The sequence below is a fragment of the Dendrobates tinctorius genome, unplaced genomic scaffold (genome assembly GCF_039654945.1).
Source record: "Dendrobates tinctorius isolate UK_male_01 unplaced genomic scaffold, ASM3965494v1 ptg000054l, whole genome shotgun sequence".
NCBI classification, from domain to species: domain Eukaryota; kingdom Metazoa; phylum Chordata; class Amphibia; order Anura; family Dendrobatidae; genus Dendrobates; species Dendrobates tinctorius.
This window is the reverse complement of record NW_027361722.1, coordinates 6,628,241-6,651,056: the sequence shown is the minus strand read 5'-3', so window position 1 is coordinate 6,651,056 and position 22,816 is coordinate 6,628,241.

The window sequence follows — 22,816 nt, the reverse complement described above, 5'->3', positions numbered from 1 at the left end:
GTTAGATCATCCACATTTTGGGTTGACAGACGGGTCCTTTTTTCTGTCAGGATTGATCCAGCTGCACTGAAGACTCTTTCCGATAGCACACTTGCAGCTGGGCAAGCGAGCTCCTGTAAGGCATATTGGGCCAATTCAGGCCAGGTGTCCAGTTTAGCGGCCCAATAGTCAAAGGGGAATGACCTGTGTGGGAGAACATCGATATGGGAGGAAAAGTAGTTTGTAACCATAGTTGACAACTGCTGTCTCCTGTCACTTTCCATCGATGCAGTATTACCAGTTGTGTGAGCGGTATTTGAAAAATCAGTCCACAACATTGTCATGAAACCCCTGTCTCCAATGCCACTTCTGCTGTGTGCACTACGAACACCTCTGCCAAGCTGCCCCCGGCCCGTACGGCTCGTGTGAGAACCATCACCGCTGCTGTGTGGTGGGAATGCCTCAAGCAACCGATTTACCAGAGTTGCTTGTTTATTAGCCAATATTAGGTCAAGGTTCTCCTGTGGCATGATGTTTTGTAATTTGCCTTTATAGCGTGGATCCAGGATGCTGGCCAACCAGTAGTCGTCATCGTTCATCATTTTGGCAATGCGGGGGTCCCTTTTTAGGATCCGCAAGGCATAATCTGACATGTGGGCCAATGTTCCTGGTGTCAATGATGCACTGCGAGTGCTGGGTGGAGGAGCACTTTCTGGCAAATCCACATCCCTCCAGTCACGCACAAACCCTGTACCAGACCTTGCCACGCCAACATTTTCACTTGCCCCACGAGATGCATCCTCCTCCCCTAAGTAATCATCCCCATCATCATCCTCCTCCTCCTCTTCTTCCTCCACCTTGTCCAGGAGAGGTCCCTGAGCAGACAATGGCTGAATGTCATCAAGGATTCCCTCCTCCTCTTCCTCCTCATCAACATTGGCTGCAGACGCCTGCTCCTTAAGGTGCGTCAAAGTTTGCATGAGCAGACGCATAAGTGGGATGCTCATGCTTAGGATGGCGTCATCTTCGCTTACCAGCCGTGTGCATTCCTCAAAACACTGAAGGACTTTACAGAGGTCTTTCAGCTTCGACCACTGCACACCTGTCAACTCCATGTCTGCTCTCAAAGTGCCTGGCCGTGTATCCTCCCACAAATGCATTATGGCCTGCCTCTGCTCGCACAGCCCCTCCACCATGTGCAGGGTGGAGTTCCACCTTGTTGCAATGTCGATAATGAGGCGGTGGTTGGGAAGGTGGAGCAATCGCTGCAGCTTCTGCATACGAACGGAGTGTACAGGCGACCGGCGGATGTGCGCGCACAGTCTTCGCACCTTCTGGAGCAGGGCTGTTAACTCCGGATAATTTTTGAGGAAGCACTGCACCACCAGGTTCAAGGTGTGAGCCAAGCAAGGTATGTGGCTGAGTTTTGAAAGGGCTATGACTGCCACAAAATTACGGCCGTTATCACTAACTACCTTGCCTGCCTCAAGATGTACACTGCCCAGCCATGACTCAGTTTGTCGCTTCAAGTACTCGGCCAGTACCTCGGCGGTGTGTCTGTCGCCCAAACACATCACCTGCAACACAGCCTGCTGACGCTTTCCACTAGCTGCTCGATAGGGGGACACATCGTGTGCAACAGTGGCAGCTGCAGATGGAGTGCTTGTACAACTGCGCTCTGTGGACGAGCTTTCGCTTCTGGAGGAGGAGGAGGAGGAGGAGGGTCGAACGCCTACAGCCAACTGTTTCCTATACCGTGGGCTAGGCAGCACTGTCCCACCACCGCTGTCCCCTGTGGACCCTGCATCCACCACATTAACCCAGTGCGCAGTGATGGACACGTAACGGCCCTGGCCATGCCGACTGGACCATGCATCAGTTGTGAGGTGCACCTTTCCGCTCACTGACTGCTTGAGTGCATGGACAATGCGGTCTTTCACATGATGGTGGAGGGCTGGGATGGCTTTGCGAGAGAAGAAGTGGCGACTGGGTAGGTCATAGCGTGGTACTGCATAGGCCATGAGTTCGCGGAAAGCTGTGCTTTCCACCAACCGAAAGGGCATCATCTCAAACGAGATTAGTTTGGCAATGTGGGCGTTCAAACCCAGTGTACGCGGATGAGAGACTGAGTACTTTCTTGACCTACTCATAGTGTCTGGGAGGGTGAGCTGGACTTGAGAGCTGCATATGGTGGAAGTAGCGGTGGACAGGGCGGACTGAGAGAGGGTTGATGATGGTGATGGAGTTGTTGTTCTTTCTGATGGCCTAGAATCAGTCTTTCGTTGATATAACAGTGGGATTCCCTGACTGCTGTGGCATTGCACCGACACCTCAACATTTGGTGCTGTGCTAACCGGTGGGCTTACAGTGGGGGAAACAATGTAGCGTTGCTGACTACCTTCGTTGTGATCAGTTGCACATGTGGCACTTGAGGTTTGGTGTTGTGTCCACGCTTGCAAGTGCATGCTGGTTAAATGTCTAAGCATGCAACTGGTATTCAAATTTTTCAGATTTTTCCCTCGGCTAAAGGTCTTTGCGCACTTCTTACAGATAACCTTGGCCTGATCATGAGGATTTTGTTCAAAAAAGTGCCACACTGCACTCTTCCTACTTTGGCAGACATTTTGCGGCCTAGCACGCTGTGACCTTTTGACCCTCTGGACAAGCTGTCCAGCAACTCTTTTGATGTTTGGAACCTGTCTTTGGAGTGCTCCGGGCCTGCCAGATCTGGCTCTGTACACTGCGAGGACAATGTAGTGCTCTGAGTGAATGTACCAGCAGAATCATCCATCAGCGGCTGTGCATCAGTGCACTCCATGTCAGATTCATCTTGGCCTGGGTAATTCACCATTTCACTTGATAATCCAGGCATGGTATGTGAAAACAGCTCCATGGAGTAATCAGTAGTATGGCCTGCGTCATCCTTCAATCTTGGTTGGGGTGAAGGACACAAGGAAAGGTGTGGTTCATGAACATGAGCCTCCAATGACGACTCAGTGCTTTTACTTTTTACAACTGAAGAAGAGGAGGCGATAGAGCTGGAGGCTGAGTCAGCAATGTAAGACAAAACTTTTTCCTGATGCTCTGGCTTTAAAAGCGGTTTGCCAACTCCTAGAAAACTAAGCGTTCGAGGCCTTATGTAGCCAGACGATGACGCAGGCTCAACACCTCCTGCATTCGGTCCTATTTTGCTCTTGCCACTACCATCAGATCCACCACCAACACCATCATTACCAGCTGCCAACCCCCGCCCAATTCCACGGCCTCTTCCACCAGCCTTCCTCATTTTTGGTAGAAATGTAGACAAAATCCAACAAACTATATAGTAATGTAAAACAAGGTACAAGGTGTCTATAGGACAGGGGAGATTTGAATTTCTGCAGACACTTGTGGACACTGGACACTTTTGGATTGTGTGAGGCCCACTGAGTATCTGAGCGCTCTGTCACAGGCTCGATGGCAGAGCTGTGACCAAAGTGACTAGAGGATAAGGGAGATTTTGAATTTCTGCACACACTTGTGGACACTGGACACTTATGGATTGTGTGAGGCCCACTGACTAGTATCTGAGCGCTCTGTCACAGGCTCGATGGCAGAGCTGTGACCAAAGTGACTAGAGGATAAGGGAGATTTTGAATTTCTGCACACACTTGTGGACACTGGACACTTATGGATTGTGTGAGGCCCACTGACTAGTATCTGAGCGCTCTGTCACAGGCTCGATGGCAGAGCTGTGACCAAAGTGACTAGAGGATAAGGGAGATTTTGAATTTCTGCACACACTTGTGGACACTGGACACTTATGGATTGTGTGAGGCCCACTGACTAGTATCTGAGCGCTCTGTCACAGGCTCGATGGCAGAGCTGTGACCAAAGTGACTAGAGGATAAGGGAGATTTTGAATTTCTGCACACACTTGTGGACACTGGACACTTATGGATTGTGTGAGGCCCACTGACTAGTATCTGAGCGCTCTGTCACAGGCTCGATGGCAGAGCTGTGACCAAAGTGACTAGAGGATAAGGGAGATTTTGAATTTCTGCACACACTTGTGGACACTGGACACTTATGGATTGTGTGAGGCCCACTGACTAGTATCTGAGCGCTCTGTCACAGGCTCGATGGCAGAGCTGTGACCAAAGTGACTAGAGGATAAGGGAGATTTTGAATTTCTGCACACACTTGTGGACACTGGACACTTATGGATTGTGTGAGGCCCACTGACTAGTATCTGAGCGCTCTGTCACAGGCTCGATGGCAGAGCTGTGACCAAAGTGACTAGAGGATAAGGGAGATTTTGAATTTCTGCACACACTTGTGGACACTGGACACTTATGGATTGTGTGAGGCCCACTGACTAGTATCTGAGCGCTCTGTCACAGGCTCAAGGCAGAGCTGTGACCAAAGTGACTAGAGGATAAGGGAGATTTTGAATTTCTGCACACACTTGTGGACACTGGACACTTATGGATTGTGTGAGGCCCACTGACTAGTATCTGAGCGCTCTGTCACAGGCTCGATGGCAGAGCTGTGACCAAAGTGACTAGAGGATAAGGGAGATTTTGAATTTCTGCACACACTTGTGGACACTGGACACTTATGGATTGTGTGAGGCCCACTGACTAGTATCTGAGCGCTCTGTCACAGGCTCGATGGCAGAGCTGTGACCAAAGTGACTAGAGGATAAAGGAGATTTTGAATTTCTGCACACACTTGTGGACACTGGACACTTATGGATTGTGTGAGGCCCACTGACTAGTATCTGAGCGCTCTGTCACAGGCTCGATGGCAGAGCTGTGACCAAAGTGACTAGAGGATAAGGGAGATTTTGAATTTCTGCACACACTTGTGGACACTGGACACTTATGGATTGTGTGAGGCCCACTGACTAGTATCTGAGCGCTCTGTCACAGGCTCGATGGCAGAGCTGTGACCAAAGTGACTAGAGGATAAGGGAGATTTTGAATTTCTGCACACACTTGTGGACACTGGACACTTATGGATTGTGTGAGGCCCACTGACTAGTATCTGAGCGCTCTGTCACAGGCTCGATGGCAGAGCTGTGACCAAAGTGACTAGAGGATAAGGGAGATTTTGAATTTCTGCACACACTTGAGGACACTGGACACTTATGGATTGTGTGAGGCCCACTGAGTATCTGAGCGCTATGTCACAGGCAGAAATTGGCTAGTGTATCACAAACTACAAGGTGTATGTAGAATTGGGCAGAATTGGAATCTCCCTAGAGTGCAGGTCTGTTAGAACGGAACATGTCCTCGACTTATTCTCACAGAGTGACTCACTGATAGCTTCACTGTGGCTGTGATAACAGCCGTTACACAGTACTGTGTGAGGAGCGTACACCGCTGTATGGAGTGAAAAAATGCACGCTCAGTACCTCAGCAGGACAAAAAAAAAAATTGTGATTGCTTTTAAAAAAGCAGTTTGCGGAGCAGTGGGTAAACAGCAATGCAGGAATGTCAGGAAGCCTTAGAAGGCAGCCCAACAACCAACACCACTGATACACCACTATATAGCCTCCCCTTGCACTGCACAGTGACTGGTGTGTTGTACAGGCAAAATCGCTAGCAGCAGAAGCAGTTTTATTTTCTTCTTCTCAGCAGGACAAAAAAAAAAAATTGGGATTGCTTTTTAAAAAGCAGTTTGCGGAGCAGTGGGTAAACAGCAATGCAGGAATGTCAGGAAGCCTTAGAAGGCAGCCCAACAACCAACACCACTGATACACCACTATATAGCCTCCCCTTGCACTGCACAGTGACTGGTGTGTTGTACAGGCAAAATCGCTAGCAGCAGAAGAAGTTTTTGGTGTCTTCTTCCCTGCCTAACGCTCTCCCTACAAAATCAGCAGCAGCCGCAGCTCTCCCTATTCTGAGATCAGCATGAGTAACATGGCGGTCGGCGTGCACGCCCTTTTATACCCCCTGTGATGCCCCCCAAAGCAAGCCAATCACTTGCATGCCCTTCTGAAAGATGGTGGTGACCTGTGCCTATGTCATCACGTTGCCCACAGTGTCCGTGGATCCTGATTGGCTGAAAAAGAGCGCAAAACAAACTTATGAAACGTGACTTTGGCGCGTAAGTCGCCGACCTCGTGGCCGACCTCATCCTAGGGTCGGGTTTCGTTTCATGAAACCCGACTTTGCCAAAAGTCGGCGACTTTTGAATTTTTTCGACCCGTTTCGCTCAACTCTAGTTAAGAGGTCATTGGTGACCTTAGTAAGGGCAGTTTCGGTGGAGTGGTGTGACCGGAAGCCAGATTGTAAGCGGTCGAAGAGGGAGCAAGAAGAGAGATGGGAGGACAGTTCAAGGTAGACGTGTTGTTCCAGTAGCTTGGAGGCATAGGGAAGAAGTGATATAGGGCGATAGTTAGATACAGAGGATGGGTCAAGAGAGGGCTTTTTGAGGATAGGTGTGATTGAGGCATGTTTAAAGCTTGAGGGGAAAACACCAGTTGTTAGTGATAGGTTGAAGAGATGGGTTAGGGTTGGGATGAAGACTGTGGTGAGGTTTGGGATGAAGTGGGAAGGGATCGGGTCAAGTGCACAAGTGGTGAGATGTGATCTTGAGAGTAGAGTGGAGAGTCGATCTTCTGTAATGGTGGAGAAGTTGGTTTTGGAGGTGGAGGGCTGGGAAGTCGGGAGAAGGGGCTCTGGGGGTTGTTGACCAAAACTGTCTCTGATGTTATCAATCTTCTGCTTGAAAAATGAGGCAAAGTCTTCAGCTGAGATGAGTGGGGAGGGAGGAGGTGCTGGGGGACGGAGGAGAGAATTGAAGGTGTTGAATAACTGTTTAGGGTTGTGAGACAGGGCGGATATGAGCGATGAGAAGTAGGTTTGTTTAGCTGTGGCGAGTGTGGTCTTGAAAGTAGTGAGAGACTGTTTGAATGTGATGAAGTGCTCGTTGGAGTGGGATCTTTTCCATCTGCGCTCAGCAGCCCTGGAAGCTCGCCTCAGTTCTTTGGTCAGGCTGGTGTGCCAGGGCTGTCTGTTGATTTTGCGAGCTTTGGTATGTGTAAGTGGTGCAGCAGATTCCAAAGCTACAGCTATTGTGGTGTTATATAGAGCAGCAGCGTCATCCGCATTGTGTAAGGAACTTATATCTGTGAGAGGGAGGAGGGATTCAGAGAATGAGTGTAGGTCAAGGTGTTTAAGATTTCTGCGAGGGTGTGAAGGTTTGTGGGGTGGGGGTTGTAGACATGGAGTGGAGAGGGAAGAGAATGTGAGAAGGTTGTGGTCAGAGAGAGGAAGAGGTGAGTTAGAGAGGTTAGATAGGGAGCAGAGGCGGGTGAAGATGAGGTCCAGTGTGTGGCCATCTTTGTGGGTGGCTGTAGAAGACCATTGAGTGAGGCCGAAGGAGGAAGTGAGAGATAGAAGTTTAGTGGAAGCTGAGAGGGAAGTGTCAATGGGGATGTTGAAGTCGCCCATGATGATAGTAGGGATGTCCGCGGAAAGGAAATGAAGTAGCCAGGTGGTGAAGTGGTCAAAGAAGGTGGTGGCAGGCCCTGGGGGCCGGTAGATGACAGCCAGTTGGAGGTTGGAGGGGGAGTAGATGCGCACAGAGTGCACCTCAAAGGGAGGGAGGGTAACAGAGGTTGGCAGTGGGATTGGGGTGAAGGCCCAATATAGGCCTCCACCCGAGGTTCACAAGTGTATATAGGTGTTTACCCGAGATCCACAAGTGTGTATATAGGCCTCCACCCGAGGTCCACAAGTGTGTATATAGGCCTCCACCTGAGGTCCACAAGAGTATATAGGCCTACACCCGAGGTCTGCAAGTGTATATAGGCCTCCACCCGAGGTCCACAAGTATATATAGGCGTTTACCTGTGGTAAACAAGTGTATATAGGCCTCCACCCAAAGTCCACAAGAGTATATATAGGCCTCCACTCGAGGTCCACAAGTGTATATAGGCCTACACCCGAGGTCTGCAAGTGTATATAGGCCTCCACCCGAGGTCCACAAGTGTATATAGGCCTACACCTGAGGTCCGCAAGTGTGTCACAGGTACAGGAGATGATGTAACAGGTACATGAGATGGGATGATGTCACAGGTACAGGCGATGATGTCACAGGTACAGAAGATGATGTAAAAGGTAGAGGTGATGATGTCACAAGTACAGGAGATGATGTAACTGTAACAGGTGTGTCAGATGCAACAGACAGTTGCTCTACATCTGGTTGCAGAAGGTCTCTGCGTTTGGCCTTGCAGACACCTTCTAATTCCTTCTGAATATTGGACCCAGCAGCAGCGTCCCTCCTGCTTTAGTTGACACACCTGGATCTTGGTGTTTTTATATACCCAGTCTGCTTCAGGGTGTCGCTGGTGATATTTACTTTTTACCTTGTGTAGGCTTGGAGCAATAGCTGTCGGCTAACTTCCTCTATGTTGCTCTTGGAGGACGTTTGGAGTTCTCTCTCTGAAGTCTGCTCAAACTAAGTTCCTCTCTCCTTGTTTGTCTCCCTTGTTGTCTTTAGTTTTCAGTAGGGACAGACCAGTGCTCATCCCCCTCCCTATCCAGGACCTAGCTCTAGGGATATACAGGGATTAGGTTTCCTGCTCGGCGATTGGTGTGGTACCAATATAGGGACGGTAGTGTAGGCAGGGTGTTATAAGATCTGACCAGAGGTCTGCACTCCCCCATTCCCTAGTGTTTGGGCTTCCTTCCCCTCATCTCTTTGTGTTGCACTTAGTCTTTCCCACATGCTGCATGAGAGTAACAGGTACAGGTAATTTTACAGGTTCAAGGGGTGATATCACAGGTACAGGAGATGATGTCACAGGTACACGTGGTGATGTCACAGGTACAGGATAGTAAGTCACCAGTACAGGTAATGTCACAGGTACAGGAGATGATGTCACAGGTAAAGGTGATATCACAGGTACAGGAAGTGATGTCACAGGTACAGGAAGTGATGTCACAGGTACAAGAAATGATGTCACAGGTACAAGAAATTATGTTACAGGCACAGGAGGTGATTCCACAGGTACACGTGGTGATGTCACAGGTACAGGAAATTATGACACCAGTACAGGTAATGTCACATATACAGGAGATGATGTCACAGGCACAGAAAGTGATATCACAGGTACAGGAGATGATGTCACAGGTACCGGTGGTGATGTCACAGGTAAAGGTGATGTCATATGTAAAGGAGGTGATTTCACAGGTACAGGAGATGATGTCACAGGTACAGATGGTGATGTCACAGGCACATGAGGTGATGTCATTGGTACAAGAGGATACTATAGGTACTGGAGGTGATGTCACAGGTACAGGTGCTGATGTCACAGGTACTGGTGGTGACATCACAGGTAAAGGTGATGTCACAGGTACAGGTGATGTCATATGTACAAGAAATGATGTCATAGGTAAAGGAGGTGATATCACAGGTACAGGAAGTGATGTCACAGGTGCAGGAAATTATGACACTAGTACAGGTAATGTCACAGGTACAGGAGATGATGTCACAGGCACAGGAGGTGATGTCATTGGTACAGGAGGATACTATAGGTACTGGAGGTGATGTCTCAGGTACAGGTGCTGATGTCACAGGTACTGGTGGTGACATCACAGGTAAAGGTGATGTCACAGGTACAGGTGATGTCATATGTACAAGAAATGATGTCATAGGTAAAGGAGGTGATATCACAGTTACAGGAGGTGATGTCACAGGTACAGGAAATTATGACACCAGTACACGTAATGTCACAGGTACAGGAGGTGATGTCACAGACACAGAAAGTTATATCACAGGTACAGGAGATGATGTCACAGGTACTGGTGGTGATGTCACAGGTAAAGGTGATGTCATATGTAAAGGAGGTGATTTCACAGGTACAGGAGATGATGTCACAGGTACAGATGGTAATGTCACAGGCACATGAGGTGATGTCATTGGTACAGGAGGATACTATAGGTACTGGAGGTGATGTCACAGGTACAGGTGCTGATGTCACAGGTGCTGGTGGTGACATCACAGTTAAAGGTGATGTCACAGGTACAGGTGATGTCATATGTACAAGAAATGATGTCATAGGTAAAGGAGGTGATATCACAGGTACAGGAGGTGATGTCACAGGTACAGAAAATTATGATACTAGTACAGGTAATGTCACAGGTACAGGAGATGATGTCACAGGCACAGGAGGCGATGTCATTGGTACAGGAGGATACTATAGGTACTGGAGGTGATGTCACAGGTACAGGTGATGTCATATGTACAAGAAATGATGTCATAGGTAAAGGAGGTGATATCACAGGTACAGGAGATGATGTCACAGGCACAGGAGGTGATATCACAGGCACAGGAGGTGATATCACAGGTACAGGAGACAATGTTACAGGTACAGATGGCGATGTCACAGGCGCATGAGGTGATGTCATTGGTACAGGAGGTGATGCTACAGGTACAGGAGGTGATGTCACAGATTCTAAAACTTACTAATAGTTCTCCGTTTGCTGTCAGTGAATTTGAACACTCTTGTTTGTATTCTGAATCAGTACCTCTGTATGGATCTGGTCAGGCTCCTATCTGACCAGTGGATACAGCTGTATACAGTGTAAATAATAATAATAATAATATAAGCTAAATTCAGCAGCAGCAGCTGGACAACTCTTTCTGCTGGTTTGCTACAATGTATCCATGTGGAATCCAGGCTGTGTAGCTGACATGGTCTGCACTGGATACAGCTCAGGCCTGGGGATGGACAGAGTGTTTGCATTCACAGCAAGTAGAGATCTTGAAAATAGAGCGAAATGGAAACACAAAGATGATTAGAAAGTTGTAGCGCTCTTCATTATGTAATGATTAAACTTCATTTCTGTGAAAACCAGCGGTCTCAGGTTAGAGTTCACTAATCCGGAGCTTTTAGGAACATTGCAATTGAAGCTTTCCTATCATGAGCCTCTTCCCCTGGGTGTAGAATTTCCAGCTCTCTATACAGAGACAAGTGACTAATTATATAGACCGAGGCGCTGATAACAACCTGACACAAGGAGAACGTAGCGAAGACCATGAAGCAACTTCATGAAACGCCGCTCCCGCCTCCTCTGAGGGCCCCAGGTGGCATCGGAGTCAGGTTGGGTTTTTCTTCCTTCTTTTTGTTCTTTGAATTCTCTCTACAATTCTTTCCAGGATATTTCTCTTTCACATGAGTAATGGTTAGAAACAGATTTTGCGGTGTCCATTTTCAGCAAAACTCTTAATTCAAGTGATTGATGTTCCCTATTACACCCTGCTTCTGTTTTTGGCTCAGTTTGTCCCTTCAGACATAAATTAATAGCTGAAATAATGTGTCATCCATTGATCCTTGCTATATATATCGCTGCATCTTGTCTGTAATTTTATTGTCAGTCGGAAGGGTTGTAGTTGCCATTGTTAGACTCAGGCATGTACATGTAAATCATGGGCCTCATGGCAGAAATTCTAATTGCCCACCCCCACCTCCAAAAATACCCCAAAACGAATAATTATTTTCGGTGGGTTCACAGAAGAGCTCTTCATATAGTATAATGGCCCCCACATAGTCATCCAAACTATGTCTTCCATATAGCTTTCCATATAGTATAATGGGCCGTAAAATAGCCTTTCCTTTTATGTAATAGGTGCTACATAGCCTTCCATATAGTATAGTGGGCCCCACATAGCCTTCCATATAATATAAAGGTCCTTACATAAATTTTCATATAGTATAATGGCCCCACATACATTAAACAGTAAAATGATTAAAATTGATGGTGTCGGCCCTTTAAAGAACAATGAGGGTGAAATCATAGAGAGCGATGTGGGAAAAGCAAATGTTTTAAATACTTTTTTCTCAACAGTGTTCACACAGGAAAAGGATTTGCCAGGGGAAATGCAGAGTGATCATGTAAACTCCCCATTAAGTATTACCTGCCTAACCCAGGAAGAAGTGCAGAGCCGCCTTAGTAAGATGAAAATTGACAAATCACCAGGCCCTGATGGCATTCACCCTCAGGTATTAAGGGAGTTAAGTAATGTGATAGACAGGCCTCTATTCCTTATATTTAAAGACTCTATAGAAACAGGGTCTGTTCCTTTTGATTGGCGGCAAGCAAATGTGGTACCAATATTCAAAAAGGGGTGTAAAAGGGAACCTGGAAACTATAGGCCGGTAAGCTTAACATCTGTTGTGGGTACAATTTTGGAAGGGTTTCTAAGGGATACCATTATGGAATATCTCAATGTTAATAAATGTTTAACTCTATATCAACATGGATTTATGAAGGATCGCTCCTGTCAGACTAACCTAATCAGCTTCTATGAGGATGTAAGCTCTCAAATGGACCAAGGAGAATCATTGGATGTCATTTATCTCGACTTCTCTAAAACATGTGACACTGTCCCACATAAAAGATTGGTAAGTGAGATGAGAAAGCTTGGGCTAGGGGAAAATGTGTGTAGATGGGTAGGGAGCTGGCTTAGTGATAGAAAACAAAGAGTGGTTATTAATGGGGCATCCTCAGATTGGGCCAGGGTTACTAGTGGGGGACCACAGGGGTCTGTATTGGACGCCCTACTATTTAATATATTTATTAATGATCTAGTGGATGGCTTACACAGTAAAATATCAGTATTTGCAGATGATACAAAACTATGTAAGGTAGTTAACACAAAGGGGACAGTTTGCAACCACAGACAGATTTGAGAAAATTGGAGAATTGGGCTGAAAAATGGCAAATGAGGTTTAACACAGATAAGTGTAAGGTTATGCACATGGGAAGGAGAAACAGATGCTACAATTACTAAATGGGAAACTGCTGGGGAAATCAGGCATGGAAAAAGACTTAGGCATCTTAGTCAATAAGAAGTTAAATTGGAGTGCCCAGTGTCAGGCAGCTGCCACCAAAGCAAATAGGGTTATGGGATGCATAAAGGTACTGTCACACTTAGCGATGCACCAGCGATCCCGACCAGCGATATGACGTGGTCAGGATCGCTGGTGCATCGCTAAGTGGTCGCTAGTGAGCTGCCACACAGGCAGATCTCACCAGCGACATTGAAGAGGTCGGGGGTCGCTACTTACCTGTCACACTAGGTAATCCTGACGTCCTCCCGCCCGGCTCCACGCTCGTCGCTCGTCTCTCCACAGGAAGCGCCGCAGAAAGCTGACAATGAGAAACGGTCCAGGACATTCTCGCGCGATCTGTGATAACCAGCGGGGGAGCGGGTCATAGGTAAGTATCAAACATAGCGATATCGATAAGTGTGACAGTACCTTTAGAAGAGATCTGGGGACACGAGATGAAAACATAATTCTCCCTCTGTACAAATCACTCGTCAGTCCACACTTGGAGGATTGTGGGCAATTTTGGACGCCGGTGCTCAAGAAAGACATTACTGAACTTGAAAGGGTTCAAAGGCGGGCTACTAAAATGATAAATGGAGTTGGTTCACTACAATACCCAGAAAGGTTATCAAAATTAGTTCTATTTACTCTAGAAAAGAGAAGACTTAGGGGAGACCTAATATATATGTACAAGTATATCAGAGGGCAATACAGAGATCTCTCCAATGAACTGTTTGTACCAAGAACTGTGACAAGAACAAGGGAGCATTCTCTTCGTTTGGAGGAAAGACAATTTCTGCACCAGCATAGAAGAGGGTTCTTCACGGTAAGAGCAGTGAGGCTCTGGAATGCTCTTCCTGAGGAAGTGGTGATGGCCAACTCACTGAATGAATGTAAGAAAGGAATGGAGGCTTTTCTTGTGAGTAACAGTATAGAAGGTTACGAATAACAGAATATTATAGGTAGATGGTTGACCCAGCTTAGGGGAAGGAATTTTTTTCCCTACGGAGAAAATTGGCTTCTACTCTGTGGGTATTTTGCCTTCCCCAGGATCAACAATGCAGAACAGCTGCACTAAAAATAGGCTGAACTAGATGGACATAAGGTCTTCCTTCAGCACTATGTTACATGTGAGAGGGAGCGCTATCGAAAGTCCTTCCTTCCTGCTGCAGTTAGGCTGTATAACCAGCACTGTCCAAAACGGAGAATGACCCAAACAGAGAACTGATAGATCCAAAGTTGTGACAGTCCGGTTACATTATTTTTTTTTTTCTTCGTATATGTACCTACCGTCAATGTAATGCCTTTTTGCATCTGTACTTGTTCCTGCCTTGCTGCTGTAATGCTCTGAATTTCCCCATGGGGGGACAATTAAAGGATTATCTTATATAGTATAATTGTTAGGCGTCGGGTTCTTGTTGCTGCACTGCAGGAATCCCGAGCCCTGCTCCCGGCAGTCTCCCATTCCTCCCCAGCCGCAGAAGAGATTGCTCAGCAAACTCGTCAGTCCCGGCGCTCTGCCCAGACCAGCTCCATGGGTTTGCTTGCTGCTGCCACCTCTAGCACAGCTATGGCGGCTCTCGAGCGTTCAGCCTCAGCTGCAGATGTTACTGTGGACGCTGTTCAGGCAGCCACAGAGGCTGTCTCCCGTGTGACCACTGCCATCCCTGCCCCGACTTTGTCCCGCCTCCCACTGCCCGAGACGTTCTCGGGTGATAGTGCCTCTTGTAGGGGTTTTGTGAGCCAGTGCTCGATACAGCTGGAGCTGCTGGCAGCACGATTCCCCTCCGAGCGGGCCAAAGTGGGATTTATTATTTCCCTTGTCGGGCAGGGCTTTGGAGTGGGCCACACCGTTGTGGGAGCGTAGTGATCATGTGGTGCAGAGTGCATCACGGTTCTTGGAAACTCTGAAGCATGTCTTCCTGGGACCACGAGTCACCCATGACACCGCGCTCCGGCTGCTGGCATTGTCACAGGGCTCGTCCATGGTCAGCCACTTTGCCATCCAGTTCCGGACGCTGGCCTCGGAGTTAGAGTGGCCAGATAAGGTCCTCATTCTGGAGAGGTTTGGCTGGCCATGTGAAGGACGCTCTGGCCACCAGGGAGATTCCTGCTACAATGGAGAAGCTTATCACCGTCTCCACCCGTATAGACCTTCGCTATGCAGAGCGAAGGTTGGAGCGGTCCCAGTGTAGGCAGAGGTTTAGGTTGGCACCCAGTTTTGCTAAACCTCTGGAATCTCCCGAACGGGCGTCCGAGCATCAGGGGGCTTCCCGCGAGGGATCCAGGCCCCGGCCCTCTCGAGCCCCTGTGATCTGTCGTGGTTGCTGGCAGTCCGGTCACTTTGCCAACCAGTGCCCACAGCGGCTGGGAAGACGCTCGCCCCTAGTGGCCATAGTAGGAGGCTCACTAGAATCCGCGGCGTTTTCATCCAAGTTGTCCTTTAAGGGGACACTTGGGTTTGGTTCTTCCACTCTGGCGGTGGACGTTTGCGTGGATTCTGGAGCAGAGGGCAATTTTATGTCATCTGCCTTCGCTCAACGGCACGCGATACCACTGCTTATGATGTCCAAGCCAGTCACCGTCAGAGTAGTGAATGGCGCGACTCTGCCCTCACAGATTACCCACCAAACCGCTCCACTGTCACTCTCGGTGTCTCCATCTCATCAGGAGACGATATTCCTTCTCATCATGCCCGAGGGTATCGACCAGGTCCTTCTAGGGGTCCCCTGGTTGCGGTATCACTCTCCCCATATAGAGTGGTCCTCGGGGAGAATTCTTGGTTGTAGTAAGTCATGTGAGGGTAGATGTCTGAGGGAATGCACCCAGGTTGCCTCCACCGAGGTCCCCGCAGATCTTTCCTCACTTCCCAAACACTATCGACAGTATGCGGACGTGTTCTCCAAAAAGGCGGCTGAGACACTTCCTCCGCATCGCCCCTATGACTGTCCTATTGACCTCTTGCCTGGTGCTGAGCCTCCCCGGGGTCGAGTCTATCCCCTATCTCTCCCAGAGACAGAGGCCATGTCTGAATACATCAGGGAGAATCTGGCAAGAGGATTCATTAGGAAGTCAGTGTCACCAGCGGGGCGGGATTCTTCTTCATCCAGAGGAAGAGTGGGGAACTACGTACTTGCATCGATTACAGGGGTCTTGACGCCTGGATTCAGTCAGCAAGGATTTGGATTTCTGGATCACGGAGTGAACTACTTATACGATGGACTACTTGCTAGAGATGGGGTGCACCTTACGAAGACTGGAAAGCATGTATTTGGAAGTCGCCTTGCTACACTTGTAAGGAGAGCTTTAAACTAGAACAACATGGGAAGGGAAGCAAAAGACCAGAAAAAGCCATACACCTGACAAATGCTATTGAGAACTCTGCTATTAGAAGTGGAAAGGAAGAACAAAGACGAAAGAATCTAATTAATAAAAATAATGGAGAAAGAGAAACCAATCACAAACTAAAATGTTTCTATACTAATGCACAAAGCATGGGCAACAAACAAGGAGAATTGGAACTACTAACACAGGAACAGAAATATGATGTAATTGGAATCACTGAAACTTGGTGGGACAATACACATGATTGGAATACAAGACTAGAAGGATACACCTTATTTGCAAGAAACAGACTTGATAAACGAGGAGGGGGTGTCGCATTGTATGTTCGAAATGCGTATATCTGCACAGAGATTGAAGCTTCAGAGACTGGGAGTTCTGTGGAAACTGTTTGGGTAAGAATACAAGGACAGAACAATGGAAAGGACACCATTGTAGGCATTTACTACAGGCCGCCTGTGCAAGCCGAATATGTAGATGAACTCTTTATGCATCAGATGGCCAAGTTCTCCAAAAAATATGACATAGTTGTCATGGGAGATTTCAACTATCCAGACATTTGTTGGGAATCTCTCTCAGGCAAAACTAACAGGTCAAGGAAATTCTTATCCTCTCTTGCTGACAACTTTATCTTCCAAAAGGTAGGGGAGAAAACAAGGGGAACTGCTACCTTGGATCTAATCCTTATAAACAGGGAGGAAATGGTTGAGGAGGTAAAAGTGGCTGGGACCCTAGGAGGTAGCGACCATGCTATTTTAGAATTTTGGATTACTAGAGGTGGAAGACCTGTGAAGACTCAGACGTCAAGGTTAGATTTCAGAAAGGCAGATTTTAAGGGATTCAGAAAGAGAATTGGAGGGATCCAATGGCTGGATATCCTTAAAGACAAAAATGTCCAGGAAGGATGGGAAATCTTGAAAAATGAAATTCTCAAAGCACAGTTGTTAACAATTCCGAAAAGAGGGAAGAATAGGAAGCATTTAAGGAAACCAGGATGGATGAACACAGAACTTAAGCACATGCTAAAAAGGAAGAAAAAAATGTTTATAAAATGGAAAGAGGGAGGCATATCTAAAGAAGAATATAATGCTGTCTGCAGAACCTGCAGGGCACAAATCAGATTAGCTAAAGCTGAAAATGAACTGAGGCTTGCAAGAGATGTCAAAAGCAATAATAAAGGATTTTGGGGATATGTCAAAAGTAAAAGAAAAGTCAAAGATGCTATAGGATTTTTACAGGATGAAAATGATGAAATGGTAAGACAGGATGTTGAGAAGGCTGAACTTTTAAATTCCTATTTTGCATCTGTTTTCTCTCAGAAAGGAAATGCAACATCAACTGTTATTCACTGTCCTATTAAGGGAATAGAAGAATCCAGGATATCTATAAACAGAAAGATAGTGAGGAAACACTTAGCTAACCTAAATGAATTCAAGTCTCCAGGTCCAGATGAATTACACCCCAGAGTACTGAAGGAGATAGCAGAAGAAATTTTTGAACCCCTCTCCATAATCTTTGAAAATTCTTGGAGAACAGGAGAAGTGCCAGAAGACTGGAGAAGAGCAAATGTTGTTCCTATCTTCAAAAAGGGGAAGAAGGTGGACCCAGGCAACTATAGGCCGGTGAGTCTGACTTCTATACCAGGAAAGATCTTTGAACAAATTATTAAACAACATGTATGTCAATACCTGAATAAGAATGAAGTGATTAAACAGAGTCAGCATGGGTTTCTAACTAATAAGTCATGTCAGACTAACTTAATTTCCTTCTATGACGGTATCACTGATTGGGTGGATCAAGGAAATGCTGTAGATATAGTATATCTTGACTTCAGCAAAGCATTTGACAAAGTCTCTCATACAATCCTTATTGAAAAAATGACTAAGTATGGAATGGACAAGGCAACTGTTAGGTGGATTCATAACTGGCTTAGTGATCGGACCCAAAGAGTGGTCGTAAATGGCTGTACATCCAGTTGGAAGAATGTCTCAAGTGGGGTACCACAGGGCTCTGTCCTGGGCCCTGTATTGTTCAACATCTTTATCAACGATTTAGATGAAGGAATTGAGGGTAAACTGATTAAATTTGCTGATGACACAAAGCTAGGAGGGATAGCTAATACTAGAGAAGAGAGAGAGAGGATTCAAAAAGATTTAAATAAACTGGAGAAGTGGGCAGCAACTAACAGAATGGTTTTTAACAGGGAGAAATGCAAAGTACTACATCTGGGCAATAAAAATGAAAAAAGCATATATAGAATGGGAGGAATAGGGCTAAGTGACAGCACATGTGAAAAAGACTTGGGTATACTAATAGATCACAGACTGAATATGAGTCAACAGTGTGATGCAGCAGCAAAAAAGGCAAATGCAATTCTAGGATGTATTAACAGAAGCATACAGTCTAGATCACGTGAAGTCATTATTTCCCTCTACTCCTCTTTGGTCAGACCTCATCTGGAATATTGTGTCCAGTTTTGGGCACCACATTTTAAAAAAGACATCAACAAACTGGAGCAAGTTCAGAAAAGAGCGACCAGAATGGTGACCGGTCTGCAAACCCTGTCTTATGAGGAAAGGTTGCAGGATTTGGGAATGTTTAGTTTGCAAAAGAGAAGACTGAGAGGAGACTTAATAGCTGTCTACAAATATCTAAAGGGCTGTCACATTGTAGAAGGATCAACTTTATTCTCATTTGCACAAGGAAAGACTAGAAGCAATGGGATGAAACTGAATGGGAAGAGACACAGATTAGATATTAGAAAAAACTTTTTGACAGTTAGAGTGATCAATGAGTGGAACAGGCTGCCACGAGAAGTGGTGAGTTCTCCTTCAATGGAAGTCTTCAAACAGAGGCTGGACAGACATCTGACTGGGATGATTTAGCGAATCCTGCTTTGAGCAGGGGGTTGGACCAGATGGCCCAGGAGGTCCCTTCCAACTCTACGATTCTATGATTCTATGATTCTATGACGCCATCACCTTTAAGAATAAGTATCCTCTACCCCTGATATCGGAGCTGTTTGATAGGCTACGGGGAGCGAGAGTGTTTACCAAACTTGATCTGCGGGGGGGCTTACAACCTGATTCGCATCCGTGATGGGGATGAATGGAAGACGGCATTTGACACCAGAGACGGGCACTATGAATATCTGGTGATGCCCTTCGGGCTCTGTAATGCCCCAGCCGTCTTCCAAGACTTTGTGAACGATATTTTCCGGGATATGCTTACCACCTCGGTAGTAGTCTATCTGGATGATATTCTCATCTACTCTCCAGATATTGACTCCCACCGGAGAGATATTTGCAAAGTTTTCGACCTCGTGCGGGCAAACTCCCTCTATGCCAAGTTGGAGAAGTGTGTGTTTGAGCAGGAGTCCTTGCCTTTCTTGGGCTATATCATCTCTGCCCAGGGTTTGACCATGCATCCTGCCAAGCTACAGGTGGTGATAGGTTGGCAGGAACCCCATTCTCTCAAAGCGGTGCAGCGCTTTATGGGGTTCATAAATTACTATCGCCAATTCATTCCCCACTTCTCAACTTTGGTAGCGCCCTTGGTAGCCCTCACCAAGAAGGGTGCAAACCCCAAGTTGTGGTCAGAACCTGTCTCCAAGGCCTTCTCCTCTATAAAATCCCATTTCGCTAGCGCTCCCATTCTACATCGCCCCGATGTGGATAAACCCTTCATTCTGGAGGTGGATGCCTCTTCCGTCTGTGCTGGAGCGGTCCTGTTCCAGAAGGACTCGCAAGGTCGGAAGCACCCATGCTTCTTCTTCTCCAAGACCTTCACTCCGGCGGAGAGGAATTATTCCATCGGGGACAGGGAGTTGCTAGCAATGAAGTTGGCCTTTTCAGAGTGGAGACACCTCCTGGAGGGGTCCAGCCACCCTTTCCAGGTGTTCACCGACCACAAGAATTTGGTCTATTTACAAACAGCCCAGCGGCTGAATTCTCGCCAGGCCAGATGGTCCTTGTTCTTCTCCCGATTCCACTTCACCCTGCATTTTCTCTCTGGGGAGAAGAACGTCCGGGCCGATGCTCTCTCCCGCTCCGTGGTGTCATCGGATGAGGAGCCTCGGCTGATAGTCCCATCTGAGAGCCTGAGGCTCCAGTCGCCCTCGAGTTTGTACCTCAGGGCAAGACTTTTGTCCCTGCTCATCTGCGACCGGAGGTCCTCTCTTGGGCTCATTCGTCCAGGGTGGGTGGACATTTTGGGACCAAACGGACCTCTGAGCTTCAGGCGAGGACGTACTGGTGGCCGAATATGGCCCGTGACGTCAGGGACTATATTCAGGCGTGCGTCTCTTGCGCCCAGAATCGGTCCTCTCAGCAGTGGCCTGCTGGGTTACTCTATCCCCTGCCGGTAGCGGACAGGCCCTGGGAGATGGTCGGTATGGACTTTGTGGTGGGTCTGCCCAAGTCCAGTGGCAGCACCGTCATTTGGGTGGTCACTGATCATTTCTCCAAGATGGTGCATCTGGTGCCACTCTCGCGGCTACCTTCTGCATGGGGACTGGCAGCGCTGTTTATTAAACATGTCTTCCGCCTGCACGGCATGCCGGATAAGATTGTCAGCGACCGGGGGTCCTCAGTTTGCGTCTCGGCTCTGGAGAGAGCTCTGTTCTCTGCTCAGCATCGAGCTAAATCTCTCCTCGGCCTATCATCCCGAGACGAACGGGTTGGTTGAGAGAGCCAACCAGACCCTGGTGACATATCTGCGACATTTTGTCTCAGCCAGGCAGGATGACTGGGCATCCTTGCTGCCGTGGGCGGAGTTCGCTTTGAACAACGCTGTGGCCGACTCCACCGGTCAGACCCCATTCCTCTTAAATTATGGCCAGCATCCGCGCGTCCCCGTGCCCATGCCCTTGTCATCCACCGACTCTAGAGTGGCAGACTGGGCGGTGGAGGCACGTGGCATTTGGGATCGCACGCAGGATGCTATCCGGGCCTCCAGGGAGAGAATGAGGGCCTCCGCTGACGCACACAGGCGTCCTGCTCTGACCTTCGCCCCTGGCGACTTAGTGTGGCTTTCTGCCCGAAACATCAGGCTGCGGGCTGAATCCGCTAAGTTCACACCACGCTATATTGGCCCTTTCAAGATCCTCGAGCATGTCAATCCTGTGGTCTACCGCCTGGCCCTTTCACCACACTTGGCTATTTCTGACACGTTTCATGTGTCCCTCCTTAAACCCGTTCACATGTCCCGGTTTTCTGAGCCATCTGCCGAGACATCAGACCTGTCGTCTGACGAGTTTGAGGTCTATGCCATTGTGGGATGCAAGATAATGCGGGGCAAAAAGTTTTATTTGGTGGATTGGAAGGGTCATGGTCCAAATGCTTGGTCCTGTGAGCCGGTGGAGAACATCCACACTACACTTCTCATTGCTGAATTCAAATGGAGCGAGGCTCAGAGGGGGGGTAATGTTAGGCGTCGGATTCCAATTGCTGCACAGCAGGAATCCCGAGCCCTGCTCCCGGCAGTCTCCCATTCCTCCCCAGCCGCAGAGGAGGTGGCTCAGCAAACTCATTGGTCATGGTGCTCTGCCCAGACCAGCTCTGTGGGTTTGCTTGCTGCTGCCACCTCTGGCACAGCTATGGCAATGCATGCTGCTCAGCAGCGAGTTTTTCCAGGGACTAAGTCCCCATGTCGGGCCACTGAGCATGCCCGTGGAGTGATCTCCCATTGGAGATCGAAGGTCACGTGCTCAGGTCCTGCGCGTGTTCGGATTGGCCCATCCAAGAAGACAGGAGGGTCCCGGACGCGCTCGGCCATGCGCTAGGATAGAGTGTAATTTCAGACTATGAGGAGTGAGTGGTGTATGCACGTATGAATGTCTCTGGTGACTGACTCATTATGAAACCTCTACCCTTGGTACGCATGTGTTGTGCAGCCTAGCCTGCTAACACCCAGGCTTAGATGTAGGTAGGTCAGAGTCTGAGTCAGGCTTTAGGCATCATCAGTGACTTGGCACGCCTCAGTGCACGTGCTCCACACTCCATTGCCAGCGTCTATAGCGGCGTTCGTGGCAGCGACGCAGCGCGCTCAGAGGGTCTAGAGGGCCTCTAACCTCGTGTCCTTGGGGTAGAGTTCTGTGGCCGCTTTCTGTGCGCGCTTTAGCCGGGCTCTGTGAGCTAAACAGGCCCCAGCATTTATGTTCAGTGATAGTGCGGCTCTGTGAGTTAACAGAGTCCGCTCCTGTTCACACAGGGTGACGTAACCCACGTGTGACCTTTCCACACCACTTTATACTTCCGCCATTACCTAGCAGCAGTATACCACCTCTGCACGGTTGACCCCGGGCTGCGAACGCACCTACTATTATTTTATAATTTGGTGCGTTCCGCCAGCCCTAACATTATCCTAGCGCCAGGGTCTGGCTAGTAATGGCGGATGAACAGCGACTGCTACAGTACATCCGGCAGCTGCAGGGCAGGTTGGCGGCTCTCGAGCGTTCAGCCTCAGCTGCAGATGTTACTGTGGACGCTGTTCAGGCAGCCACAGAGGCTGTCTCCCGTGTGACCACTGCCATCCCTGCCCCGACTTTGTCCCGCCTCCCACTGCCCAAGACGTTCTCGGGTGATAGTGCCTCTTGTAGGGGTTTCGTGAGCCAGTGCTCGATAAAGCTGGAGCTGCTGGCAGCACGATTCCCCTCCGAGCGGG